Below are 20,000 nucleotides of genomic sequence, written 5' to 3'. Positions count from 1 at the left end.
GTGACCACACACACAGTGACCACACACACACAGTGACCACACACACTGTGACCACACACACAGTGACCACACACACACAGTGACCACACACACAGTGACCACACACACACAGTGACCACACACAGTGACCACACACACAGTGACCACACACACACAGTGACCACACACACAGTGACCACACACACACACAGTGACCACACACACACACAGTGACCACACACACACACAGTGACTACACACACACACAGTGACAACACACACACAGTGACTACACACACACACAGTGACCACACACACTGTGACCACACACACAGTGACCACACACACACAGTGACCACACAAACTAGCTCTTCCGTAACAAAACTTAGAACTATGGTGGCCAGAGTTCTGTACTCCGTGTTCCCACAAAACCTTCACTCCCATCTCACTTGTTCTCCCCGTCCCACGCCTCCCCCGTCTCTACCTCCCAGCACCTGTCCACACCTATCCTCCCCCGTCACCAACTCCCACCTGTCCACACCTCTCCTGTCTATATGTCCCCCTGCTACCTTCCCTTCTCTCCCGCACCCTCTACCTACCTTTCCTCCCTCTCCTTAACCCCCCCCCCCATCTCTAACCTCGTCCTGGACGTTCCCAGGCCCCTAAACCGGTTCCTGCCTGACGTAGCGACCCTCACTGTTGTGTGGTGCCACCAGCCGTGACCTGGCCTCCTGCCACCTGTTGTTGACACCACACGTGTGTGTCCTTGTAGAGGGTGCTGATGGGTCCGTGTGGGGTGATGGGTCCGTGTGGGGTGATGGGTCCGTGTGGGTGATGGGTCCGTGTGGGGTGATGGGTCCGTGTGGGTGATGGGTCCAGTGGGTCCGTGTGGGTGATGGGTCCGTGTGGGGTGATGGGTCCGTGTGGGTGATGGGTCCAGTGGGTCCGTGTGGGGTGATGGGTCCAGTGGGTCCGTGTGGGGTGATGGGTCCGTGTGGGGTGATGGGTCCCTGTGGGGTGATGGGTCCCTGTGGGTGATGGGTCCGTGTGGGTGATGGGTCCGTGTGGGTGATGGGTCCGTGTGGGTGATGGGTCCGTGTGGGGTGATGGGTCCCTGTGGGTGATGGGTCCGTGTGGGGTGATGGGTCCGTGTGGGGTGATGGGTCCGTGTGGGGTGATGGGTCCGTGTGGGGTGATGGGTCCGTGTGGGGTGATGGGTCCGTGTGGGGTGATGGGTCCGTGTGGGGTGATGGGTCCGTGTGGGGTGATGGGTCCGTGTGGGTGATGGGTCCGTGTGGGGTGATGGGTCCAGTGGGTCCGTGTGGGTGATGGGTCCGTGTGGGTGATGGGTCCGTGTGGGGTGATGGGTCCAGTGGGTCCGTGTGGGTGATGGGTCCAGTGGCTCTTCCCAATTTCATATATTTTAGCAATCTCTTCATAAAAAACTCAGGGCTGCAAACCCGTTTTTGGACATTATGATTCATAGAGTCACTAGAAAGTTCAAATTTAATGTGTATAGGAAACCTACCAACGTGGGGTCGTATGTTCATTTTTATTCGAATCATCATAGTAAAGTTAAACAGGCAGTATTTTCAGGAATGTTTCTACGAGCTTTGAGGGTTTGCAGCCCTGAGTTTTTTGATGAAGAGATTGCTAAAATATATGAAATTGGGAAGAGTTTATAATATCCTAAGAGGTTTTTGGATTTCTCGTTTGTACAAGCCAAGCGTACGTTTTATAATCACGTCCCTAAGGCGAAACCAAAAATTATTAACTCATTGGTGGTACCTTATGCGAGTGGACTTGAAAAATTGTCTCTGATTTTTAAGAAACTTAATATAAATTTGGTGTTCACTAATAGTACGATCAAATCCAATTTAATAAAAAACTCCCCCTGATACAGCAGGTTGTGTGTATTCAATTCCCTGTAATGATTGTGATTCTGTGTACCTTGGACAAACAGGAAAATCCTTACAATTGCGGTTATCACAACATGCTTATAGTATTAGAACTGCCCAAACGTCTAATGCATTGTATCTACATACGAGTTTATGCGATCACAATATTAACTGGAATGGGGCAAAAAGCATTACCAATTGTGGGGATTTCGTGGAACGGAATTTGATTGAGTCTGCTCTAATCAGTCAGTGTCCAAATCTTCTTAATGTTAGTACTGGTATGTACAAACTTGATCCATTTTTAAGTTATAATATTGCACAACAGTTTAAGAAACAACTCTGATAGAGAGGCTTACAATGTCTCATTATAATTGTATATTCATATATTGTGTGTTCATGAAGCTTTTCTTTAATCTTTCATCCTTATTCTCTGACCGCTTAATCCTCTTTGACCATTCTAAGCTAAGCTATACCTGTTTTTGGTTAATTCTTTCCCTAGGGATGGGTTGGTTAGGTGTCGGCCTATATATCCTCCCCCTTCTCCCTTCTCCTTAGTCAGTCTGGTGTTGACAAAGGCTTTAGCAAGCCGAAACGTTCACCTCATTTCATATTTCTCTGTGGATTTTCCGCATAAAATTATCAGTGTTTTGTGATCGTCAATTGCATATATATATATTATATATATATATATTATATATATATATATATATATATATATATATATATATATATATATTTATTATATATATATATATATATATATATATATATATATATATATATATATATATATATATATATATATATATACATATATATATATATTATATATATATATATATATATGTCGTACCTAGTAGCCAGAACGCACTTCTCAGCCTACTATGCAAGACCCGATTTGCCTAATAAGCCAAGTTTTCATGAATTAATTGTTTTTCGACTACCTAACCTACCTAACCTAACCTAACTTTTTCTGCTACCTAACCTAACCTAACCTATAAAGATAGGTTAGGTTAGGTTAGGTAGGGTTGGTTAGGTTCGGTCATATATCTACGTTAATTTTAACTCCAATAAAAAAAATTGACCTCATACATAATGAAATGGGTAGCTTTATCATTTCTTAAGAAAAAAATGAGAGAAAATATATTATTTCAGGAAAACTTGGCTTATTAGGCAAATCGGGCCTTGCATAGTAGGCTGAGAAGTGCGTTCTGGCTACTAGGTACGACATATATATATATATATATAATATATATATATATGTATATATATATATATATATATATATATATATATATATAATAAATATATATATATATATATATATATATATATATATATATTATATATATATATTTTTATATATAAATAATATATTATATATATATATATTTTATATATATATATATAAATAATAATATAGTTAGGCATTGTTCATGTATAATTTCTACTTTTCCAATAGATTATGTAGTGTATATCAGACGATCATTGGTGCGGTGGTCACGGTACTGTGTACGTTTAGGGGTGATCCTGGCCGGCATGGGTTCGAATCCTGGCCGGGTCTCTATATAAAGAGAGAGAGAGAGAGAGGAAAGCTGGGGTTTTAGCCAGAGGCAGCATCTTCAACCTAATATATTACCAAGAAAATTATGTTGACTGAATGTATTCTTGCGAAGTTGGTGTTGGCCGCGGTCATGTTTACATGGATCAGCTGACTCGGCCGTTGTCGTACCGCACACCCACGAAATATATAATACAATTTAATTATCCCTTTTTGTTAATTCTTATGTTTCATTAACTAAAAATCAAACGAATATACACTACATAATCTGTTGGAAAAGTAGAAATTATACATGAACAATGGCTAATTATGCTGGCAACTCGAAGCCACTTTCCATCAGGGAAAATTTCAAGGTTAAGTTTGACGGGCGTGCCAGATGGACGACGACCTGCAGTGTCCCGGCAGCACTCCGGGAGAGTCAGTATAAACCCAACTGCTCAGTATTTGATCTTACGTGTGGCTTGTTGGGTTTATTAATGTAATTTATCCAAAGTTTATTAGGCTATATAAGCAGCTTCTACTTGATTCACAGGTGTGCATAGTGTCACCCTACACCCTGTACCCAGGGTGCATAGTGTCACCCTACACCCTGTACCCGGGGTGCCTAGTGTCACCCTACACCCTGTACCCGGGGTGCATAGTGTCACCCTACACCCTGTACCCAGGGTGCCTTGTGTCACCCTACACCCTGTACCCGAGGTGTATAGTGTCACCCTACACCCTGTACCCAGGGTGCCTAGTGTCACCCTACACCCTGTACCCGAGGTGTATAGTGTCACCCTACACCCTGTACCCAGGGTGCCTAGTGTCACCCTACACCCTGTACCCAGGGTGCCTAGTGTCACCCTACACCCTGTACCCGGGGTGTATAGTGTCACCCTACACCCTGTACCCGGGGTGCCTAGTGTCACCCTACACCCTGTACCCGGGGTGTATAGTGTCACCCTACACCCTGTACCCGGGGTGCCTAGTGTCACCCTACACCCTGTACCCGGGGTGTATAGTGTCACCCTACACCCTGTACCCGGGGTGTATAGTGTCACCCTACACCCTGTACCCAGGGTGTCTAGTGTCACCCTACACCCTGTACCCAGGGTGCATAGTGTCACCCTACACCCTGTACCCGGGGTGCATAGTGTTCTGCCCTGAGAGAGGTTGGGGATTTTGGGACTTAAACCTCAAAAAGTGAGCTCTGGTTGTTACACCAGACTGTTACTTGCGTACAAGTGGACAGCGTCCCCCAACCACTCCCTGACGGAACAAACAACTGGCCTCGGCAGCCACACTCCCGCTACCGTCGGTCGACCACCAATGGACACTACAGTGCTTGTAATTTACCTAGGAGATCACTCTGTATGCCTCTTGATCATGTAGCGGGGTTCAGCATCACATACTTAGGGGTGAAGCTCCAAAACTGGCCTCGTTGTCTTGTGCACACACCCTACTTGAGCCGCCGGGACTCCTCACTCTCTCCTAGTTTGGAATGATCTCCTAAATCCCCCTTTCGTGAATTAGTGTCTTCTGCCACCGTGTCCGCAGCCGTGACTCTCTCTCTCTCACCCATTTTCTGGGAAATCTCACCAGGACAAGAGCAAAAGCCAGTTAACATCTACATTTAATATACAAAGAAAACCTATGCAATATCTAACATTTAAAATAGAACATTATCATAGGACACTAAACTACTACAACCTGGTAGCATTCCAATATCATATCTTGGCCTCACCAACTGTCCATATCAAGTTGTTGCTCAACTCTTGGCTTACCACTTACTACTCCCTCGCTAAATGAGGCTGAAATCATGCCACAACAATACTGTATCCTCAGCTCTAAAAGTATATGAAACTCAGCTCAGCTAAAACACTAGTAATATCTACATCAGTATTCCCAACAAAAGAAGAAATCAATTACTCACCTTACACTGTGTATCCCTGCACTACACATGGGAGGGAGCAGTTGTATCTCACCACTACACAAGGTGGGGGAGGCGGTTCATTGTATTTTACACCGTGTTTTACACGCCAATAAGCATTCAAGCACTCCCCTTATACAATCATGTGTCCACCAGGAACCTCTGTTCTGCTCCTAGAGGCTCACTTCCAATGTATATCTCTAGGTCCTCCCAAACATCAGGAAAGGCACTTCTGCAGTTCTCCCAATCTGCTGCACAACGAATTCCTAATCCAACATGAGTGACGCTTCACCACGGATTCCACAGACACACGTGTAGCTCCTTGACACTGCACACTGCTTGAAGTCAACTCCTCACTATGGAGTTTTGCTCTACCAGAGATCACCATACACTTCTTCTCCAGCCTCGAAGTTCCTCCATCAACTTCTTCTCTAACCTCGAAGTTTCTCCACGAACTCCTTCCCAAATAAACCGTTGAAATCTCTGACGTGAGGACGCCCACTCACTGGAGCTCAAACATGGCGTTCTCATAGGCCGCCCACAAAAATGCTTCAGGACTGCTTCACAACGCTTTCTTCAGTCCACGACTTGAGTTGACAACGTCGCCTGGCAGGCTCCCCATCACAAACACCTGCTTGCTTCCTTCCTCTTGAAGGCACGACAATTAGATTTTCACCAATGCGTGACCAACACATTTCCAGGTCGCCTCATATTTATCAATACCACAGAGAAATGGTGTACTACGTCCCCAACAGCTTCCTCACACTTGCAGACAAGTAGTCTTCACTCCACCACTAACACAGGGTGGAGTAGTCTTCACTCCACCACTAACACAGGGTGGAGTAGTCTTCACTCCACCACTAACACAGGGTGGAGTAGTCTTCACTCCACCACTAACACATATTCTTCCTTATTCCGGGAGAACCAACTCAGTACAACCACCTCTGACGACAGTCGTGACTCAAGTGAGGTCACGATCTCCTGCTAGCGTCACTTCACGTCCACAAAGAATCGACATCTCATTTCAAGTCACATATTACCAGCGCCCTTCCTCTGCACCTATCTTGAGATTACTCACTGGTATTTAACTAGTTGACATATACATTTTTCCTCTGACCTCTCAGTGGGTAGACACGTTCCACTCAGGCTACATGGGGTCATAACAATAGTCTCACCCTACACCCTGTATCTGGGGAGCAGTTGTGATACAACTGCTCCCCCTCCCCCTTGTGTGGTGGTGTGATACAACTGCTCCCCCCCTTGTGTGGTGGTGTGATACAACTGCTCCCCCCCCTTGTGTGGTGGTGTGATACAACTGCTCCCCCCCTTGTGTGGTGGTGTGATACAACTGCTCCCCCCTTGTGTGGTGGTGTGATACAACTGCTCCCCCCTTGTGTGGTGGTGTGATACAACTGCTCCCCCCCTTGTGTGGTGGTGTGATACAACTGCTCCCCCCCTTGTGTGGTGGTGTGATACAACTGCTCCCCCCCCTTGTGTGGTGGTGTGATACAACTGCTCCCCCCCTTGTGTGGTGGTGTGATATAACTGCTCCCCCCCTTGTGTGGTGGTGTGATATAACTGCTACCCCCCCCTTGTGTGGTGGTGTGATATAACTGCTACCCCCCCCTTGTGTGGTGGTGTGATACAACTGCTCCCCCCCTTGTGTGGTGGTGTGATACAACTGCTCCCCCCTTGTGTGGTGGTGTGATACAACTGCTCCCCCCCTTGTGTGGTGGTGTGATACAACTGCTCCCCCCCTTGTGTGGTGGTGTGATACAACTGCCTCCCCCTTGTGTGGTGGTGTGATATAACTGCTCCCCCCCTTGTGTGGTGGTGTGATACAACTGCCTCCCCCCCTTGTGTGGTGGTGTGATACAACTGCTCCCCCCCCCCTTGTGTGGTGGTGTGATACAACTGCCTCCCCCTTGTGTGGTGGTGTGATATAACTGCTCCCCCCCTTGTGTGGTGGTGTGATACAACTGCTCCCCCCCTTGTGTGGTGGTGTGATACAACTGCTCCCCCCCCCCTTGTGTGATGGTGTGATATAACTGCCCCCCCCCCTTGTGTGGTGGTGTGATATAACTGCTCCCCCCCTTGTGTGGTGGTGTGATACAACTGCTCCCCCCCTTGTGTGATGGTGTGATATAACTGCCCCCCCCCTTGTGTGGTGGTGTGATATAACTGCTCCCCCCCCTTGTGTGGTGGTGTGATATAACTGCTCCCCCCCCTTGTGTGGTGGTGTGATACAACTGCTCCCCCCCTTGTGTGGTGGTGTGATACAACTGCTCCCCCCCTTGTGTGATGGTGTGATATAACTGCCCCCCCCCCTTGTGTGGTGGTGTGATATAACTGCTCCCCCCCTTGTGTGGTGGTGTGATACAACTGCTCCCCCCCCTTGTGTGGTGGTGTGATACAACTGCTCCCCCCCCTTGTGTGGTGGTGTGATACAACTGCTCCCCCCCTTGTGTGGTGGTGTGATACAACTGCTCCCCCCCTTGTGTGGTGGTGTGATACAACTGCTCCCCCCCCTTGTGTGGTGGTGTGATACAACTGCTCCCCCCCCTTGTGTGGTGGTGTGATACAACTGCTCCCCCCCCCCTTGTGTGGTGGTGTGATACAACTGCTCCCCCCCTTGTGTGGTGGTGTGATACAACTGCTCCCCCCCTTGTGTGGTGGTGTGATACAACTGCTCCCCCCCTTGTGTGGTGGTGTGATACAACTGCTCCCCCCCCCCTTGTGTGGTGGTGTGATACAACTGCTCCCCCCCTTGTGTGGTGGTGTGATACAACTGCTCCCCCCCTTGTGTGGTGGTGTGATACAACTGCCTCCCCCCCTTGTGTGGTGGTGTGATACAACTGCTCCCCCCCTTGTGTGGTGGTGTGATACAACTGCTCCCCCCCCTTGTGTGGTGGTGTGATACAACTGCTCCCCCCTTGTGTGGTGGTGTGATACAACTGCTCCCCCCCCTTGTGTGGTGGTGTGATACAACTGCTCCCCCCCTTGTGTGGTGGTGTGATACAACTGCTCCCCCCTTGTGTGGTGGTGTGATACAACTGCTCCCCCCCTTGTGTGGTGGTGTGATACAACTGCTCCCCCCCTTGTGTGGTGGTGTGATACAACTGCTCCCCCCCCTTGTGTGGTGGTGTGATACAACTGCCTCCCCCCTTGTGTGATACAACTGCTCCCCCCTTGTGTGATACAACTGCTCCCCCCTTGTGTGGTCGTATCCCAGCTCCTTTTCTTCATAACCCAGCTTTTTGTAATCGTATCCCATCTCCTTGTCTTCTGTTAAGGTCACTATGGGTCGCAACCGGGTTCTTTGATGGTGGAACCAAAATGTTAGTATCCGACCCCAAGTCGGTAGTGGCTTTCAAGGAGTAGGCTTGGTAATGCAAGTAATAAAAAGGGAGGAGTTGGAAAGAATACAATACTTCATCCTTTATCAATATAGTCACTCCACTTATCACCACTTTCCCATCACCTTAAATATAATCATAAACGAAGTATTACTACACTGATATATACACATGTGTCGCTCTCATAGGACGCTAAGCGCTCCTCGATGCTAACGCGATGCAACCTTGTCAACTTCCGTGTTCCCTCAACACACAGTACCGTCCTCAACCAGTACTGGGAACACCTACGAGTCTACCCTAGCCACGGGCCAGCCTATACACAGTCTCACTAGGTGCTCCTTGTGGACGCCCACAATCACTCTCCAGCCTGGTGCTGGCAGAGAACATCAGCCTCGCGCTGCTGGGCCTCTACACAAACAAATACACGGGTAACGACCCCCTGGCAGGAGCTTCTTGCATCTAGCTAGTTACACTCCTCCGTACCTGGTTACCTGGTTGGTTGATACCTGGTTGATGGGGTTCTGGGAGTTCTTCTACTCCCCAAGCCCGGCCCGAGGCCAGGCTTGACTTGTGAGAGTTTGGTCCACCAGGCTGTTGCTTGGAGCGGCCCGCAGGCCCACATACCCACCACAGCCCGGTTGGTCCTGCACTCCTTGGAGGAATAAATCTAGTTTCCTCTTGAAAATGTCCACGGTTGTTCCTGACTGTCGGTCGTCTCTTCCGCTAGCCAGTCTCGGGATACGCAGAATTCTGTCACTGTCATTCTACAGGCAGACAGCACATACCACACAGTTCCTCTTCGGCGGCGGCTTACTGCTCACATCAAGCAGAATTGAGTAGAAAGATAATAGGCTGGTTGCCTCCGTACCACTCCGGCCCTACGCCGCCTCTGTGGATACAGACACGTCATCAGTAAACTGGCCGGTACTTGTGAAACTAGGAAATACCACTTACGGACTCTGGCATTGACATACAGCTCATATCACAACAGATGGCGCTGATTTCACTAGTCCCCACCTCAAAAGAGGTCAGCCACAGCGACTCTTCGGGCTGACCAAGGCAGGAATCTTTAGTCTCTTGCAGGTATCATACTGCCACCACCAGATGGCGTCGTCCATTTAGTGGAGGTTTAAGGAGCAGACTCACAGATGGCGTTGTCGTCGCTGCTCCAGACTCCGAAGATGTAGTAGGGGTTCGTAATATGTTCGTATCCCAGCGCCCCTTCTTCGTATCCAAGCTCTTTGTCCTCATAACCCAGCTTCTTGTTCTCGTAACCCAGCTCCTTGTCTTCGTACCCCAGCTCCTTGTCTCCATATCCCAGCTCCTTGTCTTCGTATCCCAGCTCCTTGTCTCCATATCCCAGCTCCTTGTCCTCGTATCTGTTCCAAGTCCCAGATGGTCACATTCAACACTTCCTTCACTAATACCTTTACCACGAGTCACAAACTTAAAGAGGCACTTGAAAGAATTCTTGAACAGAAGTGAGAAGAGAAATGAAGGAAGTTCGTAGACAAATTGTTTAATTGGAGCAAATTCCTGGCTTAACAGGACAAAATATTTTCTTGTCTAAACGCATTTAACCCGTCACTTTACGGAGCGCTGTCAAACTGTCACTCACGTTAAAGGTGAGTTAATGAAACTGATTTAAATCACCGCCTGTGCTTCAGGCGGTGATTTAAATCCTTATTCCCAAATATTACTGTTTGGATTGTCAACAAATTTATCCATACCAGCTGAATGGCTTCCTGGTGTATTAAAAACAAAGAGTTCGTGACTTCGGTGCAAGAGAATCATTTAAGTTTGTTATTAGTCAATTTCTTGTCAACAACAGCTGTGTCTTGGTCAACTGTGATAGTGAAAAGTGTAAGAAATTAAGTTTTCTTCAAGATACCTCTGCGAGCTGTTATTTTCTGTACTGTATATCATTAATAACAACATGAATGTCTCTCTCTATCAGGGATTAAATTATTGGTGAGAAAACAACAAGTCTTCTTCCCCTATGATGGAGTAATATTTCTCCAATAAAAGTGAAGGATTCTGCATGAGTTTGTTTAATATTTCTCAGAGCTAATGATCTGGGGAATTGGGATGAAAGGAGCTTAAAGAGGTCCTCATCATTTCCACAATAAGGAAAAAGTTGGAAATACTTGGATGCTTTGCCCCAGAAGTGCCCAGCCACTTGGGCTGGACGATAGAGCGACGGTCTCGCTTTATGAAGGTCGGCGTTCAATCTCCGACTGTCCAAGGGGTTAGGCACCATTCCTTTCCCTCCGTCCCATCCTAAATCCTTATCCTGGCCCCTTCAAAGTGCTATATAGTTGTAAAGGATTGGCGCTTTCCCTTGATAATTCCGTTCCTTTGCCCCAGAACTTCAAAGTTTAGGTCTACCCCAGTTAGGTCTATGTTGGTTTAGAGTAGGGGAGTTTTGTGTGTACGTAGAGGGTCGAGCGTTAACCTCTGGTCTCCGCCTTTAAAGTTGCTAGTCAATACAACTATGTCCTCGAGGTTTATTATATATGTTGACACTTGTGTATGCCTTCATATGGTCAAGTGGAAAAGGTGAGAGAGTGAGGCTTTTCCATTGGAGACTTTCGGCTCCATGGAGAGGGGGGGGGGGGGAGGGACCTGCTGCATGGGAGACAGCTTCTTCCCTGTATCAACTGTTTTGAACCCCAGGTAGCCTAGTGAGGTAGCTACCTTGTGAGAGTATTCTGCCCACCTGGCTAGAGGTAGGAGTCAGGGGAAGGAAGCAAGTTAAGTAAACATCAGTAAATTATGACTTAGTAGAGCCAAACGGAGGACAAACATCTTATAGAAGCTAGTCGAAATGAGATGTCGACATTTTGATTTGTGAGGTGAGGCAGAGGAAGGTCGTAACCCGTCACTTGAGTTGGTACAGTCGTTAGGAATAGACGTACGCCGGTGCCTCCTGGGAAGAGAGAAGAATATAGTTCTTGATTTAGTGTTTGAGTGAAGGCTACTTGTTACAAAGTGTGAGGAAGCTGTCGAGGACGTCGTATGTCATTTCTCAGTGAACATGAACGATATTAGGGACGACCTGAAGCCTGCATGGTGGTCGTATCCTGTGTGGACCCTAATGTGAGATATCCTTTGACTGGAGGAAAGTAAGCAGGTATTTCTGTGTGAAACCTGCCAGATGATTTCGTAGACTCAAGTCGGGACTGTGAGATGCTTTGGGAGAGTCCAAAAGGATTTTGGTGGACAAGGAAGAGTAGCGCCAGAGGACAAGCGTCGTCGCATCTTAAATTTCTGCGGTAAGCACACTTAATTACTTGATAGATTGCTTATTATTGATCGATGGTGTGCCCAGCGACCGTAGAAGACATTTATGAATATAGGTTAGAGATTAACCTATTGGGTTAGGGAACCCAGACAGCCAGGAGCACTATGCACCTGGCATACATCGTACATTCTATGTATTGTCATGTAATAAATATTTATCGGTTGACAATTGATTTTCCTCTTGTCCTGGTGGGGAACCCTAGACTCCTTGATTCTGCAGATACAGTAGCATAGTGAAGGGCAATTGGGAGATCAGCCCAAAACAAGGAGGGTGTGTGTGTGGGGGGGGGGGGGGGGTCACGGCAGCTCAACAGGGTGTGTATTCAAGACCAATAGGCCAGATTGGAGTCGTTTCCCTAAATAAAGGTGACGTTGAACGTCTCTCCGAGTATACAACGATTACAGGTTGATCTTCCAACTCATTATATGCACTCCAGTGTCCATTATTGACTGAGTGACGACAGCAGCAGTGGAGCTGCAATGGTGGATCTTATTTTATCAGGGAAGTAGTTAGGGTCTCTGTTCGCTAGAAGCAAAGTATCAGTTAAGTTCAGTAGCATGTATATAAAATCCCCGACCACTGATACAACTTGCCTCTGGCTTTGCGCCCTGGAGAGGCCACTCCAGACCAGCAACCAGAGTGCAACTCCATAGTCTCCTGAGACTGATGGATGCCTACTGCCTTCATCTAGCACTCTCCCTCTCTCACCTTTTCCTTGTGCTAAAGACGTGCTCTTTGACATTTATGTCAGGGAGTACTCCTTTGGATGATGCCAACGACTGATGATTGATGAAGATTAAGCCACCCAAGAAGTGGCATGGGCATGAATAGCCCATAAATGGTAGATTTTGTTTGGAGTAAATGTATACTGTGTGCTGAGGTCGCATTTTAATCTTCAGGCTGCTATCGCGGGGGAAGATACTGCTGGACAGTATTTATGAGGGTGTCACACCTTTTTTTGATGGACACCTTTTTTTGACCAGAAGAGAGGCAGTGTAGATGGCTTCACGGTGGTAACTGCAAGATTCAGAGACTCTTAAAGCTCTTCTAAGGTCGTTGGTCGCTCTTCACATTCCAGGAGATAGTGAAGTAGTGGCTTTTCTGTGATTGTTTGGCAGAAGATGCATCTCTCTGTCGAGGTTCACCACCTTCCTTAACCTCGAAATTATACAACATTTTTAAGGTAGAAACAGAATTATTCTGAATAAATTATGACAGATAATATGACATAAAATTAGAGTTCATAAGGGATAAATTTAGATATGACATCAATTAGGTTTAATTAGGGGTAAATTAGTATAATTTGATAATATAATCCTACCTTAAAAATATTGTATAATTTCGAGGTTAGGGGGTATAAACCCCCTAGTTATGGGTTATGTTAAGGAAAATGGGATTATGTTAATGGTATAGATTTAGTGAATCTTATCAGTTCCCTATGACTGTATGTGTGCGTGTGGGGGGGGGGGTAGAGAGGATAAGAGGGGGTAAATGTGTTTAGCATATGTACAGGTGTGTAATATGAAAATATACGTGTAGATAGCGTTGAGATAAGCGTGTGGAGATATATAGTTAAATAAATGTATGTAGGATATGTTGAGGGCGTAGAGGGGGAGGGGGGGGAGGGGGCGTGCCGCTCCCTTGGGGAGCCGAGCCTAGGAGATCAGGTCTTTTAAGGTGAGTGGTTTGGGAAGGGCATGTGAAGCAGGTTAAGGGGGGAGGGGAGGGGAGGGGCAGGAGGTAGCTTTGGGGGCGATAGGAGAGAGAGTGAAGTGTCAATATTATTAAAAAAAAAAAAAATTCTTACCCAAAGTGTGTGGCCTCCGATGTGTTCATCCGTGGGTGTGAGACCTGCCATGAGATGAGTGTCAGACTTGAGGGTGTGTTCCCGCTAGGAGGTCTTGACGGCAAATGAGATGAGTCAATGATGCGTAATAGTTCTTGTAAACAAGTGGATAGCCCCTCCCCTATCTTTATGTTGTTTTTGGTAAAAATATTGCCACTTCACTAGTGGGTGCAATAGGGGGTACTAGGGGGTACTTTGGGGTACTAGGAGGTACTAGGGGGTACTAGGGTCTAATAGGGGGTACAAGTGTTGTGCTAGTTGGCTCTTCAGAGGTTGCATGGCATTTAACCTTTCTTTTTATGACATCCTCAACATAACCAACATAACCGTTAGAGAAGCCATTGTTGACTAGGACCTGCCTTACCCTACAGAGTTCTTCATCGATTTGCTTCCATCCTGAGCTGTGACTGAGAGCACGGTCGACGTAAGCGTTAAGAACACTCCTCTTGTACCTGTCTGGGCAGTCACTATTGGCATTGAGGCACATTCCTTTGTTTCCTTAGTGTAGACTACAGTGTGGAAGTCTCCGTTCCTTTCCGTGACTGTTACATCTAGGAAAGCTTCCCCATCTCGTAAGTGAAACTTAACACAGCGTTCTGCTCGAATGCCTCCTTCAGCTCCTTCAGACGTCTGACATCAGGTACCTGCATAAAAATGTCGTCAACATACCTGCAGTATATGGCGGGTTTCAAGTCCATGTCAACTAAGACTCATAGAGCATAGGGTCTTAGCACACATGTCATGGAAGAAATGACACGTATGCTCAGGATGGGGTGTATCTATCTATCGGGACGGGATGCATCGGGGGTTGTTGCTGTTGACAGCTCGTTGGAACCTGTGGTGGGAGGCGTTTGTTTGGGTTTAAACTGTTAGCAGATAGTGGTATGGGAATTGATATGGAGAAAAAAGGTAATAAAAGTATGTGTTTGTGGAGGTGAAACTTGGCAAAATGATCAGGGAAGGAGTGGAGCCTCAGAGTAATAATACACTTGGGGTATATTACACTAACAGTAGGAGTCTAAGAAACAAAATAAACGATTTAAATGCTCTTGCCTGCACATAAAAAATAGATATTATTGCACTTACCGAAACGTGGATGAATGTAGAAAATAGAGAACTATTAGCTGAATATCAAATAAATGGTTGACCAGACCACACACTAGAAATTGAAGGGACGACGACGTTTCGGTCCGTCCTGGACCATTCTCAAGTCGATTGTGATGAGGACAGGTAGGGGCAGGCATTAAATAAGCAAGAGAGAGCTGAGGAGGAAAGTCAGGTGTAGGGGATAGTAGTAATGAGAACTGCAGCAGGCCTATTGGCCCATACGAGGCAGCTCCTATTATAACCACCGAAGGAGATAGTAATAGGAATAAGAAGAGGATAGCAAGGGAGCGTAGAAGACAATGAACAGAAAAAGGGAGAAGAGAGAAAGAAAGAGAAAGAAAGAAAGAGAAAGAAAGAAATGGAAGGGGGAAAGCTTATGTTAAGTCACGTTTGTTAGAAAGATTAGAGCATTTGAGTATATACTGTGAAAGGATTCAAATAAATGGATTTAAACTATTTCACACAGATAGATATATTAGACAAGGAGGGGGAGTAGCCATATATGTTAGGGAAAATTTTAAATGGAGTCTCAAAGAGGGAATCACAACTGAGCCACATACAGAAACTGTTTAGCTAGAATTTAAAGAAAACGCAAATAATCTTATAATAGGAGTTATATATAGGCCACCAAACTTAGACAGAATGGAAGCAAAGCATCTATGGGATGAAATATCTTGAGCATCTAGGTCTAACAGTATTTGTGTCATGCGTGACTTTAATTTTAGTAGAATAGACAGGTTTACCAGAACAGGGAATTATGAAGCAGAAGATTTTCTAGAATTAATTGATGATTGCTTTCTTACACAACACATTAAGGAACCAACGTGGGAAAATAATATTTAAAATTTAGTGTTAACTATTAGGGAAACATAAATTAATGAAATCGAAATAGCGGGTAAGCGAGGGAACAGTGATCACAAAGAAATCAGATTTAGCAGAGAATGGAATAGATTTGTAGGAGAAAATTCGATTAAAGTGCCAGACTTTCGAGAAGCTGATTTTAATAGCCTAAGATTTTTTTGGGGTAAAATAGATTGGAAAGTCTTGGGCATGGGAGGGTGGGCCGGTCTTGGAGCGAGACGTGAACCCAGCGATGGGTTATGTAAAAAGAGATTTCAATGTGGATTTATAATATAACTTATTTACAAATATTCTAAACAAAGCACAGGAACGTAGTATACCATACAAATTGCTTAGATCGAATACTAATGACCCGAAATGGATAACAAAGGATCTGAAGAACCTTATAGGTAGAAGGAGAAAAAGGATAAAAAAAAGGATTATTGTACAAAACTTGGTACAAAAGGATTAAGAATGGGGAAGTCAGTTTAGAACAAGAATTCGTCCAACTGGCTAGAAATGTTAAAAAAGAGATAAAGAGGGCAAAAAGTCCTGCTATGCAAATTATGAAGTTCACATAACAGGACAAGCAAAGACAAATCCTAAAGAGTTTTTCAGTTATATAGAACAAAGACTAGGGAAAGATAGGTCCATTAAAAACTGAGACAGGTCAGATAACTGATAATGACGTATAGATGAGTAGTATTTTAATAAATATTTTATCTTTGTATTTACTAAAGAGGAATGTAACAATATGCCTTCAGCCGAACAAGTCTATGTGGGTGGGGACGAGGACAGGTCGACGAGTTTAACAGTTACCAGGGAGGATGTTCTTAAACAAATAGTGAAACTCAACCCAAACAAATCCCCAGGGCCGGATGAAGTGTTTGCCAGGGTGCTTAAAGAATGCAAAGAGGAACTTTGCGAGCCACTGTCTACCATATTTAATACATCATTAGAGTCAGAAAGAGTGCCAGAGTCGTGGAAGGTTGCTAATGTGGTACCAATTTTCAAGAAAGGAGATAGATCACTTGCGTGGATCCAATATTAGGGTACAGGGAGCCAACCCTCACCCATATTAGGGTACAGGGAGCCAACCCTCACCAATATTAGGGTACAGGGAGCCAACCCTCACCAATATTAGGGTACAGGGAGCCAACCCTCACCAATATTAGGGTACAGGGAGTCAACCCTTACCAATATTAGGGTACAGGGAGTCAACACTCACCAATATTAGGGTACAGGGAGCCAACCCTCACCAATATTAGGGTACAGGGAGCAAACCCTCACCAATATTAGGGTACAGGGAGTCAACCCTCACCAATATTAGGGTACAGGGAGCCATTATATTTCTATATAAAGAAATATTTCTCACCATTAAGGAAAAGAGAATTATACATTTATCTAGTAATAAAAACAAATGAGGACTCGTCCTCTGTTCTTAAGTAATTACTTTATTATGCGCAATACTGCCACAACCTTCCTACTCCGGCCAGGAGGAGGGAGGTGACCAGGTGTGGCAGGAGGCCAGGAGGAGGGTGACCAGGTGTGGCAGGAGGCCAGGAGGAGGGAGGTGTCCAGGTGTGGCAGGAGGCCAGGAGGAGGGAGGTGTCCAGGTGTGGCAGGAGGCCAGGAGGAGGAAGGTGACCAGGTGTGGCAGGAGGCCAGGAGGAGGGTGACCAGGTGTGGCAGGAGGCCAGGAGGGAGGTGACCAGGTGTGGCAGGAGGCCAGGAGGGAGGTGACCAGGTGTGGCAGGAGGCCAGGAGGGAGGTGACCAGGTGTGGCAGGAGGCCAGAAGGAGGGAGGTGTCCAGGTGTGGCAGGAGGCCAGGAGGAGGGAGGTGTCCAGGTGTGGCAGGGAGGCCAGGAGGAGGAAGGTGACCAGGTGTGGCAGGAGGCCAGGAGGAGGGTGACCAGGTGTGGCAGGAGGCCAGGAGGGAGGTGACCAGGTGTGGCAGGAGGCCAGGAGGGAGGTGACCAGGTGTGGCAGGAGGCCAGGAGGGAGGTGACCAGGTGTGGCAGGAGGCCAGGAGGAGGGAGGTGTCCAGGTGTGGCAGGAGGCCAGGAGGAGGGAGGTGTCCAGGTGTGGCAGGAGGCCAGGAGGAGGGAGGTGACCAGGTGTGGCGGGAGGCCAGGAGGAGGGAGGTGACCAGGTGTGCCAGGAGGCCAGGAGGAGGGAGGTGACCAGGTGTGGCAGGAGGCCAGGAGGGAGGTGACCAGGTGTGGCAGGAGGCCAGGAGGAGGGAGGTGACCAGGTGTGGCAGGAGGCCAGGAGGAGGGAGGTGACCAGGTGTGGCAGGAAGCCAGGAGGAGGGAGGTGACCAGGTGTGGCAGGAGGCCAGGAAGAGGGAGGTGACCAGGTGTGGCAGGAGGCCAGGAAGAGGGAGGTGACCAGGTGTGGCAGGAGGCCAGGAGGGAGGTGACCAGGTGTGGCAGGAGGCCAGGAGGAGGGAGGTGACCAGGTGTGGCAGGAGGCCAGGAGGAGGGAGGTGACCAGGTGTGGCAGGAGGCCAGGAGGAGGGAGGTGACCAGGTGTGGCAGGAGGCCAGGAGGAGTGAGGTGACCAGGTGTGGCAGGAGGCCAGGAGGAGGGAGGTGACCAGGTGTGGCAGGAGGCCAGGAGGAGAAGGGAGGTGACCAGGTGTGGCAGGAGGCCAGGAAGAGGGATGTGACCAGGTGTGGCAGGAGGCCAGGAGGGAGGTGACCAGGTGTGGCAGGAGGCCAGGAGGAGGAGGGAGGTGTCCAGGTGTGGCAGGAGGCCAGGAGGAGTGAGGTGACCAGGTGTGGCAGGAGGCCAGGAGGAGTGAGGTGACCAGGTATGGCAGGAGGCCAGGAGGAGGGAGGTGACCAGGTGTGGCAGGAGGCCAGGAGGAGGGAGGTGACCAGGTGTGGCAGGAGGCCAGGAGGAGTGAGGTGACCAGGTGTGGCAGGAGGCCAGGAGGAGTGAGGTGACCAGGTGTGGCAGGATGCCAGGAGGCGTGAGGTGACCAGGTATGGCAGGAGGCCAGGTGGAGGGAGGTTACCAGGTGTGGCAGGAGGCCAGGAGGAGGGAGGTGACCAGGTGTGGCAGGAGGCCAGGAGGAGGGAGGTGACCAGGTGTGGCAGGAGGCCAGGAGAAGAAGGGAGGTGACCAGGTGGGGCAGGAGGCCAGGAAGAGGAGGTGACCAGGTGTGGCAGGAGGCCAGGAGGAGAAGGGAGGTGACCAGGTGTGGCAGGAGGCCAGGAGTGAGGTGACCAGGTGTGGCAGGAGGCCAGGAGGAGGGAGGTGACCAGGTGTGGCAGGAGGCCAGGAGGAGGGAGGTGACCAGGTGTGGCAGGAGGCCAGGAGGAGTGAGGTGACCAGGTGTGGCAGGAGGCCAGGAGGAGTGAGGTGACCAGGTGTGGCAGGAGGCCAGGAGGAGTGAGGTGACCAGGTGTGGCAGGAGGCCAGGAGGAGGGGAGGTGACCAGGTGTGGCAGGAGGCCAGGAGGGTGGTGACCAGGTGTGGCAGGAGGCCAGGAGGAGTGAGGTGACCAGGTGTGACAGGAGGCCAGGAGGAGTGAGGTGACCAGGTGTGGCAGGAGGAAAGGAGGAGTGAGGTGACCAGGTGTGGCAGGAGGCCAGGTGTGGCAGAAGGCCAGGAGGGGGTGACCAGGTGTGGCAGGAGGCCAGGAGTGAGGTGTCCAGGTGTGGCAGGAGGCCAGGAGTGAGGTGTCCAGGTGTGGCAGGAGGCCAGGAGGAGGAGGGAGGTGACCAGGTGTGGCAGGAGGCAAGGAGGAGTGAGGTGACCAGGTGTGGCTGGAGGCCAGGAGGAGGGAGGTGACCAGGTGTGGCAGGAGGCCAGGAGGAGGGAGGTGTCCAGGTGTGGCAGGAGGCCAGGAGAGGGCGGTGACCAGGTGTGGCAGGAAGCCAGGAGGAGAAGGGAGGTGACCAGGTGTGACAGGAGGCCAGGAGGAGGGAGGTGTCCAGGTGTGGCAGGAGGCCAGGAGGAGGGAGGTGACCAGGTGTGGCAGGAGGCCAGGAGGAGGGAGGTGACCAGGTGTGGCAGGAGGCCAGGAGGAGGGAGGTCCAGGTGTGGCAGGAGGCCAGGAGGAGAAGGGAGGTGACCAGGTGTGGCAGGAGGCCAGGAGGAGAAGGGAGGTGACCAGGTGTGGCAGGAGGCCAGGAGGAGGGAGGTGACTAGGTGTGGCAGGAGGCCAGGAGGAGGGAGGTGACCAGG

At 48.6% G+C, this 20,000-nt stretch overlaps 1 protein-coding gene across 1 annotated transcript in view; it reads left to right on the top strand.

The window, feature by feature from the left end:
- Positions 1–20,000, top strand: part of LOC123767204 (tripartite motif-containing protein 3) — a 160,926-nt gene that overhangs the window by 21,747 nt on the left and 119,179 nt on the right. The gene's annotated exons all lie outside the window — the stretch shown is intronic.

This window comes from Procambarus clarkii, chromosome 53 (genome assembly GCF_040958095.1).
Source record: "Procambarus clarkii isolate CNS0578487 chromosome 53, FALCON_Pclarkii_2.0, whole genome shotgun sequence".
Classification (NCBI taxonomy): domain Eukaryota; kingdom Metazoa; phylum Arthropoda; class Malacostraca; order Decapoda; family Cambaridae; genus Procambarus; species Procambarus clarkii.
The sequence above is the reverse complement of the archived record's forward strand: the minus strand, read 5'-3'. Positions and strand labels throughout refer to the sequence as shown.